The following is a 10831-nucleotide window of genomic DNA, read 5'->3' on the forward strand; positions in this document are numbered from 1 at the left end:
CACATAAACCTTTCTGTTGTGGAAGAGAAACATAAATGTTTATTTGCCTGAACAAAAACTTTAACTTAGCCATTTTAGAAACATAGACATTTATTTTTTTCCAGATGCTGTCACTGCCAGTTTGTCTTTCAGGGAGACATTAAGCACTGGAGGCATAAGGTGGCAACCTCCCCTAATTTCTCTAGGAGAGCACTGTTTAATAGGAGTACATTTCTGAAACTTAGATGTCCTAGGTGGCAGATGTTAATTTTTACATTATTCTGTTAGAACAGTGGTGGGCAACTTCCAGTCTGTGGGCTGAATGCGACCCGCAAAACCTTGGGAAAACATCATTAACAAGAGTTTTGTTGATTTTAAATACTGTATTTTGCAAATAATTACAGAATGCCCACTCTAACAGTATGCTTCCATCATTTTTAGTTACATTTCTAGGTTTTTTTGTCTTCGAAAATCTATAGAAGCTCTCTTAATTTCTGGGTTTTGACGTTATATAATGTTCCAGCCTGCCAGGGATAGTATTGACATTGATGTGGCCTTCTGTGTATAAAGGTTGCTGGTTGCTGGGAAATAGGCCTGCGCTAATATTAAAACTATAGTGTGCCTATTTATGGCTTGAGCCTTTACTGCGATACCCATTGACCTAACGATAAGGGCTCATGTGCTACCCACGCCGTAACCATGTAGCATGCGCTAATGTGGGAAAATCATTTTCTACCATGGGATTCAGTACGCGCCAAAATTGGAATTACCACCAGGCGCACATGCTATCCCAGCTGTAATGCCAATTGGGCGCAGGATACTTACATGTTAGCCCTCCCTTGCCTTTGTAAAATGGTCTCTAGAATAGGTTTGGGGATTTGGGAAGAACTATCAGGTGATGCACATAAAGAAAATTAAACCTAACTATGGGGGATGATTTTATAACAGGGCACCTAGGCTGTAAAGTCCATTTAGGTGCTTATGCTGTCTTTTCAATGAAAACTGTTACATTCTTCTTGCTTTTGCAAGCAAATATTTTAAGAAAGCAGTGTTCCATACAAATTAGTTCAAGGAGTATAAGATCACCTTTTACCTTAAGTGATTAAAATTTATCCAAGGTATGAGTGAGACTGTAGGTAAAAGAAAAACAAAGAACTTTTGCAATCAGTGAAGTTTGTACCTTGTACCTATGGCATCCAAGGTAACACCACCGCATCACTGACTTCAGACTGGACATACTTCAGCAAGCTATTAATCTACCTGAAATACCTGAGTTTTAGTGAAGCATCACCCAATAGGTAACTGAAACTCCCTCCCTAGAAATGAAAACCAACCACTATGAAAAACACTTTTACTTTGTTCCCTGTTTGCATACCTTACCTCCCATGGTAAGCTTTGATAGTTGATTCAACTAGGAGTAAACACACCAATGGGGTAAAGCTTAAATTGAATTAATTGTCTTTTAAACTGTTTCAGTGTTGGTGCACTTATTGTAATACTAATGGATATGAATTTCCAGCTATAAACTCTTAGGGGCCTTTTACTAAGGTGCATCTAGGTTATTAATGCACAATTTAGTTAACATAAGAACGTAAGTGTTGCCATACTGGAACAGACCAAAGATCCATCAAGCCCAGTATCCTGTTTCCAACAATGGTCAATCCAGGTCACAAGTACCTGACAATATCCCAGAACAGTAAAACAGATTTTATGTTGTTTGTCCTAGAAATAAGCAGTGGATTTTCCCAAGTCCATCTTAATAATGGTGTATGAACGTTTATTTTAGGAAATTATCCAAACCTTTTTAAACCCTGCTAAGCTAACTGCATATCACATGCTAAATTGTGCATTAATGGCACTTTCTGCTAAGGGGTGTAACTAGATGGGATATGGGTGGAGAAAGAGCATGGAGAGTGTAGCGCAGTTAACATGCTGCACTTACTGCAAGATAATGAACTCAAACTCTGTTAATGAGGGACCACTTATCTCTTCCTAAATAGGAGGTGCTAAATGCCTCTGCACTGACATTAACTGGAGTAGATGTGCTAATGCCATTGTTAACTTGGGTCCTATATAGGAAAATGCTGGACATCCCCTCCTCCCAATAGTTTCCATATTAGATTTGCAGCTACCGTTTGTTAATTTCCTGTGTTTGCCACGGGAACTGCAAAATCTAATGCAATTTAGTCAAAGGGCCCTCAGTAATCTCCAGCACAACGGAGAAGTGCTGAAGTTTCCTTTTTTTTTTCCTGAGATGTACAGAAACAATATCTAAGATTGGTGAGAGAAGTCAGCCAGCCTCACCTTTAACACCTTGCTGACTCTTTGGAAAAGCTGATACCTTTTAGCTAATGAACAAACATGAAAAAGCAATAATCAGATCACACCAATGCTAATTTGAAACAAGAATATTAAATATCTCTTTTTTAAAAGCCCAGAAGTACTTATAATATTTCATTTATATTAAGTTATGGTTTATACTTGTATATCTTTAAGCATTCTAGTGAAGTTTTCAGTATATTAAACATATCAGGAAAGTTATTTGTGTTCTGCACATTCTGAATTATTCCATATAAAAAAAAGAGAGAATATTCAATCTTTGTTACAGGGGATAGAACACCTTTGATTTTCAGAACATCCTTCTTCCATTTTATTTGCAGACATTGCAGCATAGCTCTGTATTTATTAGAGAAATTCTACATTTATTTTTGTAGCCTATGAAAATACAGGACCAAATATTCAAAGGGGTTTAACCGGGTAAAAAAGGCTCCAGATCGCCATACGCCATTGCAGCAGTAGCCCTACCAAAGTATGATAAAAACATAGTAACATAGTAGATGACGGCAGAAAAAGACCTGCATGGTCCATCCAGTCTGCCCAACAAGATAAACTCATATGTGCTACTTTTTGTGTATACCTTATCTTGATTTGTACCTGTCCTTTTCAGGGCACAGACCGTGTAAGCCTGCCCAGCACTATCCCCGCCTCCCAACCACCAGCCCCGCTTCCCACCACCGGTTCTGGCACAGACCGTATAAGTCTGCCCAGCACTATCCTCGCCTCCCGCCACCGGCTCTGCCACCCAATCTCGGCTAAGCTCCTTAGGATCCATTCCTTCTGAACAGGATTCCTTTATGTTTATCCCACGCGTGCTTGAATTCTGTTACCATTTTCATTTCCACCATCTCCCGCGGGAGGGCATTCCAAGCATCCACTACTCTCTCCGTGAAAAAATACTTCCTGACATTTTTCTTGAATCTGCCCCCCTTCAATCTCATTTCATGTCCTCTCGTTCTACCTCCTTCGCATCTCCGGAAAAGGTTCGTTTGCGGATTAATACTTTTCAAACATTTGAACGTCTGTATCATATTTACTACTACTACTATTTAACATTTCTAAAGCGCTACTAGGGTTACGCAGTGCTGTACAATTTAACATATAAGGACAGTCCCTGCTCAAATAGCTTACAATCTAATGGACAAATGTACAGTCAGTCAAGTAGGGGCAGTCAAATTGGGCAGTCTAGATTTCCTGAAAGGTATAAAGGTTAGGTGCCGAAAGCAACATTGAAGAGGTGGGCTTTGAGCAAGGATTTGAAGATGAGTAGGGAGGGGGCTTGGCGTAGGGGCTCAGGAAGTTTATTCCAAGCATAGGGTGAGGCGAGGCAGAATGGGCGGAGTCTGGAGTTGGCGGTGGTGGAGAAGGGTACTGAGAGGAGGGATTTGTCCTGTGAGCGGAAGTTTCGGGCGGGAACGTAAGGGGAGATGAAGGTAGAGAGGTAACGAGGGGCTGCAGACTGAGTGCATTTGTAGGTAAGAAGGAGAAGCTTGAACTGTATGTGGTATCTGATCGGAAGCCAGTGAAGTGACCTGAGGAGAGGGGTGATATGAGTATATCGGTTCAGGCGGAATATAAGACGTGCAGCAGAGTTCTGAACGGATTGAAGGGGGGATAGATGGTTAAGTGAGAGACCAGTGAGGAGTAGGTTGCAGTAGTCAAGGTGAGAGGTAATGAGAGCGTGGATGAGAGTTCGGGTGGTGTGCTCACCCTGTTTCTCCTTTCTTCCAGAGTATACATGTTCAGGTCATCAAGTCTCTCCTCATACGTCTTGTAATGCAAATCCCTTACCATTCTCGTAGCTTTTCTTTGCACCGCTTCAATTCTTTTTACATCCTTCGCAAGGTACGGCCTCCAAAACTGAACACAATACTATAGGTGGGGCCTCACCAATGACTTATACAGGGGCATCAACACCCCCTTTCTTCTGCTGGTCACACCTCTCTCTATACAGCCTAACAACCTTCTAGCTACGGCCACCACCTTGTCACACTGTTTCGTCGCCTTCAGATCCTCAGATACTATCACCCCAAGATCCCTCTCCCCGTCCGTTCCTATCAGACTTCTATTCCCTAAGTGCATCACTTTGCATTTCTTCGCATTGAATTTTAATTGCCAAACCTTAGACCATTCTTCTAGCTTCCTCAGATCCTTTTTCATGTTTTCCACTCCCTCCCGGGTGTCCACTCTGTTACAGATCTTAGTATCATCCGCAAATAGGCAAACTTTACCTTCTAACCCTTCGGCAATGTCACTCACAAATATATTGAACAGAATCGGTCCCAGCACTGATCCTTGAGGCACACCACTACTCACCTTTCCCTCCTCCGAGCAAATTCCATTCACCACCACCCTCTGGCTTCTGTCCATCAACCAGTTCCTAATCCAGTTCACCACTTCGGGTCCTATCTTCAGTCCATCCAGTTTATTTAAGAGCCTCCTGTGGGGAACCGTGTCAAAAGCTTTGCTGAAATCTAAGTAGATTACATCTATAGCTCGTCCCTGATTCAATTCTCCTGTCACCCAATCAAAGAATTCAATGAGATTCGTTTGGCACAATTTCCCTTTGGTAAAACCATGTTGTCTCGGATCTTGCAACTTATTGGCTTCCATGAAATTCACTATCCTTTCCTTCAGCATCGCTTCCATTACTTTTCCAATAATTGAAATGAGGCTTACCAGCCTGTAGTTTTCAGCTTCTTCCCTATCACCACTTTTGTGAAGAGGAACCACCTCCGCCGTTCTCTAATCCCTCGGAAACTCTCCCGTCTGCAAAAAGTCTCCTTAATGCACATTAGAATTTTCAAATGTGTGCAAATCAATTATGCACACATTATTTTATAACTTAATATGCCCTAAATTATTTTTGTGTTTACCAAAGGGTGTTAAACCCTTAACGTGGGGTTCATGCACAAAAACAGGCTACCGCATGACCATGTTAAGGGGATTTGCAGTATTTTGCCTTTTTCTGCAAGTTAAACTGTGCTTTATTGAATTTTACAAACTTTTTCATTCAAAGGGCATGGCATAGAGTGACAGTGAATGTGGTAGCGATAGCAAGCTAGCATGTTATACTTTTGGTGTGCTTACTAGCTAACCCACTGTTAATGCAGGAACAATTAACACCTCCTAAATAGGAGGCAGTAAGTGCTCCTGCATTAATTCAGAGCAAGTAGTGCATGCTAATTCAAATGTTAACACACAAACTTCAATAAAATGTTGTAGGAATGTCCCTTCTTGATGTAACATTAATTTTGAGCTTTCTACATGTTAAAATTCAGCATTTTAGTAAAAGATCCCCTAAATGTAGTTAGGTATGCTAACATACCAAGGCAGATGTTTACTAAGATTTGCAAAGCAGCTAGAATGGATGTTAGTGTGTGCTAGCCATTAGCATTACCACCTGCTAAAACCAATCAGCACAGTAAAAATCCCAATCTGCTTTGTGGAAACCAGGCAGAACATGGATTGCACTGACAGCTGGCATATCAGATGGTGCCATGTGCCATGGTTTTTTCACTTAAGTTAATTAAAAAATGTTTCCACCCTGTGTGACGTGGTATTAAAAGCAGAGCCTTTTGAGAGCACAGCTTTTCATCCATTTGGATACAGAAAGTGAAAGTGCCTTGGTGCTTTGTAGCTTTTACTACATGAGACGTGGGGACCCCTGAAGCAGGTGCTAGTCACCGAAACACGGCCCGTGTCGGGTCTTTTTGTCAAGGCTCATTCATTAAAGAACTGTGTTCCATTTTTAAAGGCCTGTGGTGCTGTTTTTTTTTTTGTTTGTTTGTTTGGACTTTAGTTTGTACTTCGTTCCCTCTCTTTTGTTATAGCCATGTGCTAACTGTCATGGCTACTGATAGCACAGCCACTGTCCATGATAGGCATCCCTCCAACTTCCACAATATAAAGCCTCATCTTCTGATCCATTCCATCCTACACAAGCACTCCCAATCTGATCCCTGCCTTTGCTATACCCCTTGACGTAAACCCCACCCAATAAAACTCTCTGATAAGCAGATCACCCTCCAAGATAAACCTCCCTAGCTTCTCAACAGGAAGGCCTCTGAGCAGAATCCCACCCCTGCTCCATACCCTGAGGGCTCAGGAGAATGATGTAGGTTTGTGGTATGATGGCAGGGGCAGGGTGGTACTGAGAGTGAGACTTATCTGGAAAGAGTCTGTTGGGGGGGGCTAGATTCAGGGGATCTGGGGGGAATGGCTAGGAAGAAGGGAGCCTGTGAGGAGGCTCATTTGGGATGCAGTGTCAGAAAGAGGATCCAACCAGAGGTGCTTGTTGGGGGGGGGGGGGGGGTGCTTGTGGAGGGATGCTGTTCAGGAGTACAGTTGAGTAGTGTCATCACAGCTTCTTCATTTCATTGTATTTTTACACCAAGGTCCACATTCCATTCTTTAGCTAGAAGCTGTTTGTTTTCTGGCAAAGCATCTAATACAGTTGCTTTTTTGTTTGTTTGTTTATTTATTTTTTTGTAGTGACCTTATTAAGAAGGCATGAGCATATTGCTGTTGGAAATGCAAAAACACTAAGGCACCATGTTGGATATTTAAGCAGGCAGTACTTTTTTTTAAATTCTTTATTTATAATTTTAATTCCTAATAATCAAGGATCCCCTTGTTCAGAAATACAGGTGGAATTAGTGTTACAATACTCCAAATACTCATACAGTTTGAAAAATAAATATAAAAAAAAAATAAAGAGAAAAATCTCTAAAGATTTAGAGTCTAATTACATCAACATAATTATATAAACCTTTCTTAGACCTCAAACTTGAATTGTGTGTGTGTGTGGGGGGGGGGGGGGGGGGGGGGAAGAATCAGAGAAGTTATACAAACACATGAAAGATTAAAGGCAAAAAGCTGCTATAAGTCCAAGTTATACATTATTTAATCTGTTTCGAATCTACAAACGTTTTAAGTGTTCCGGTGAAAAGAAAGTGTATTCAGTTTGACCTAATTTAACTATACACTTGCATGGGTATGCTAGAAAGAAGGAAGCACCTATATCTAAAGTCTTTTGTTTTAACGCAAGAAACATCTTCCTTTTTTGTTGAGTTGATTTAGTGACGTCAGGGAGCCACAAAATAAAGTTTTGGAATTTCTGAAGTACAATCTTAGAATAGTATTATAGTCTTGTTCGAACACCATGGAAACAATCATTGTAGCTCTGTTCATTATGATATCAGAGGATTGTTCTAATATATCAGAAATATTTTGTAAATCAGGAGTATCTTTTTCAAGATCTTGTACGCCTCCTCTGGGTTTAGGAATAAAATATATCTTGTTTACCGGGGGGGAAGGGGGTTGCCTCAGCAGGAATATTCAAAATTTCTGACAAATATCTGCGAAAAGTATCTATTAAAGTTACCCCCGTGATAATCGGAAAATTCAAAAAACGTAAATTAAGGCATTGATTAAAATTCTCAAAGCAGGCAGTACTACTAACATAGTGATCAGCCTCAGGATTCAACATAAGTATTTGTTACATCATGGTTGAGTTTCCCCAGCCCCTGAAACAATGACAGTGAAATGCAGCACGGAGTCAGGTTGTGGGGACCACTTGGTAAATTGCTTCAGACAATTTGGGACATATGAGCTGCATCAGATAAGTTGCTTGTTATGAACTGCTTACAATTGCACTCAATAAGCTGTTTCACAAGGACACAAAAAAAATTATACATATTGCTTTGTTAGCAGAGTAATCATAAAGGGTCCAATATTCAGCCAGTGGCAGAGAGTGTTTTGCTCCTCACCAGCGGCATTACGCCCGAACATTCAAAGCTGGGACCTGTGCAGGCTTTGGCTTTGAATATTTTGAATATCCAGTATTTTTAAGCCAGCTAACACATAGCTGCTTGTCGAAATTCAACACTTAAGCGGCCATTGGTTACCACATAAAAATAGGACAGACTTTTATGTGGTTCCATTTATGCAGTAAACCTGACCACTTAAGGGCTGACTATCAGAACTTAAGTGGCCAAGTGCTGACTTGACTTCTGGAATGCCCCCAACTACCTGGCTCTTACTTCAATGCTATCTGCGATATTCAGAGGCACTTAGCTAGTTAAGTGCTGCTAAATATTAGCAGCTAGCCCCAACCAAATGATTTTACTGGTCAGCAGTCAGCTACATTGCTTTCAATATCAGGCCCACAGTATTTAGTATTAGTTAATTGGTGATTTGCTGAGAATTTATCAACTCTGTGCAATAGTTGTGCAGTTGATTTTAAGTCAAATTAAAATGCCATTGAAGTAGTTAAGTACTATTTAACTACTTTTGCAGAAGTCATCTCATGTAGTGAAACTACTGCAAGAAAAATGTAGTTAACCAGGTAGTTAAACTTATTTTAGTGAAGTAACTATATTAAAGTTAAACTACATTTTAAGTAGTTGGCACACAGCACTGCCTAATAGGCACAAATTAGAGCATTTAAATAACAGATATTATGCTTATAATATCATTATGACACAATTAAACATCTTAATAGGCAGCTGAGCTGGACATAGAGGAAGCTGCTGCTTGCCCTGGGATTGGTAGCATGGAATGTTGCTACTAATTGTGTTTCTGCCAGGTACTTGTGACCTGGATTGGCCACTGTTGGAAGCAGGGTACTAAGCTAGATGGACCATTGGTCTGACCCAGTATGGCTATTCTTATGTTCTTATGTTATGAGCTCCAAGTGCACTTAAGACATGTGTCTCAGTCTTGAAGGTCCAGTTGTGCTTTTTTCTTTGATTTACTATATGAGGAGGGCTTTTTTTGAGGGGGTACTTGGGGGTACTGAGTACCGGCACCTTTTCCAGTATCTGCTAAAATTGACCCATGGTCCCCAAACTTTAATGAAAGAACTCAGGCTCTACAAACAAATTCTGCCTTGTCATAAATTCTGTGACTGGTTGCAGGGGGCCTGGCTATTGTGGAGTTGGTCCCTCAGTGATTATCCCATCCCTGAAGGGGTGACCTGGTGTTTGAGTACCGGCACCTTTTTTGCTAGAAAAAATACACTGTATATGAGTATACTGACTCGCCCTCCCTTTTGTTACCACATATTTTAAAAAAGCCATATAAATGTCCATGTGAAGGAATAGCCTACTGGTTAGAGCAGCTGGGGAGAACCAGGGCAGAAAATCAGAGGTAGCCATTTAAATTCCACTGTAGCTTGTAATTTTATTTTCCTTTTCAATTGTGAGCCACCTCGGTGATATAAAAATATCTACACCTCTAGATTCTATATATGGCACTCAACATTGGGTACCAATATTTGGGCACCAATCCAAGATATATGCCCAATTAAATTGGCTAAGGAGCCAATTAATGCCAGTAATTGGATGCTAATTGGCACCAATTTCAAATTGGGTGCACTTGCTTCATGCTATTCTATAACAATGTGCTCCCCAATCCTATATCGTGCAACCCAAACAGGTGCATGGCCATGGGAGGTGCATGGGAAGGTCAGGGGCATTCCTAAAATTTACACACAGTGTTATAAACACTGGGAATGTTCACCCAAATAGGGTGCCAGGAATTACACCTGGTTTCACAGCCTTTCCTGGCCTCCCACATTCACTGGAATAATCCTCTGTACTTGCCACCACTGCTGTCATAACAGTACAGCCTTAATCTCTCAACACTGGAGCTGAAACTTATTTTACCAATTTCAAGCAACATGCTGAGCACCACAACTCTCATTTGCACAGCCAACCAGAAACTGGTAACTGGCAAAGGTAATAACTCAACCTCCCCCCCCCCCCCCCGCCCGAAACCAAACCAAACCAAACCAAACCAAACCACAAAGCCGCTCAAAGCCCAAAAGCTGCTCACAGACCTCTGGCCCTGACTTCCCACACTTGCTCTCTTGAGTACCTCATCACATTTTTCCCCATCTACCTATCACCTTTCTTCTCCCCTCCCCCAAACCAACTACTAAACCCCTAGCCCTTAAACAAATAGGCTTGAGCTCAGCCATGCTATTGGCCTCTTGATTATGGTTTAACAGCAAAGGGGTCCTGTTATTTCATAAAGGGCCAGATTTAAGGTTTTGTCACCTATTGGCTAGACCAGGCAACAGTTCCCAGAGAACAGAGGGAGGGGAGGTGTCAAAGATCTCAAACGTTGGAAAGCCAGAAGCCAAACAGAGGAGTGCCATAGCTGGACCCCTTTGTAGCAGAATATATGCATGGCCCCAAAACATGAAGGGGCAGGCTCCTCTTTGGCCTGAGTATTTGGTCTCTTCTACATTTAGTGTCTTAGGCAGTTCCATATGTTGTCTATGCCTAAAGCTGAGCCTGATTTCATTTGTTTTATTGGATCCTTCTAAAACCAATTCAGATTGAAGGAATAGAAGTATTTTTAAATAAATGCATACATAAAACAAGATGCGTACAGCATTGTAGGTAGTAAACTATAACATTTGGAGTTTCTAAGTTTCTGATAGGCCTTTAATAGTTTTAACCTCTTATAATAAAGCAGAAACATTTATGTTGGTTGATTTCATTAA

The 10831-nt window shown here is 41.0% G+C and overlaps 1 long non-coding RNA gene across 1 annotated transcript; it reads right to left on the reverse strand.

Moving 5' to 3' along the window:
• Window positions 1-381: 381 nt before the first annotated feature.
• LOC115474761 lies at window positions 382-9660 on the reverse strand. Its single transcript, XR_003942903.1, has 3 exons — window positions 9581-9660; window positions 5520-5522; window positions 382-391 (listed from the first exon to the last, which is right to left on the reverse strand). It is a non-coding gene; the product is annotated as an uncharacterized LOC115474761 (long non-coding RNA).
• Window positions 9661-10831: the final 1171 nt, after the last annotated feature.

Source organism: Microcaecilia unicolor, chromosome 7 (assembly GCF_901765095.1).
Source record: "Microcaecilia unicolor chromosome 7, aMicUni1.1, whole genome shotgun sequence".
Taxonomy (NCBI): domain Eukaryota; kingdom Metazoa; phylum Chordata; class Amphibia; order Gymnophiona; family Siphonopidae; genus Microcaecilia; species Microcaecilia unicolor.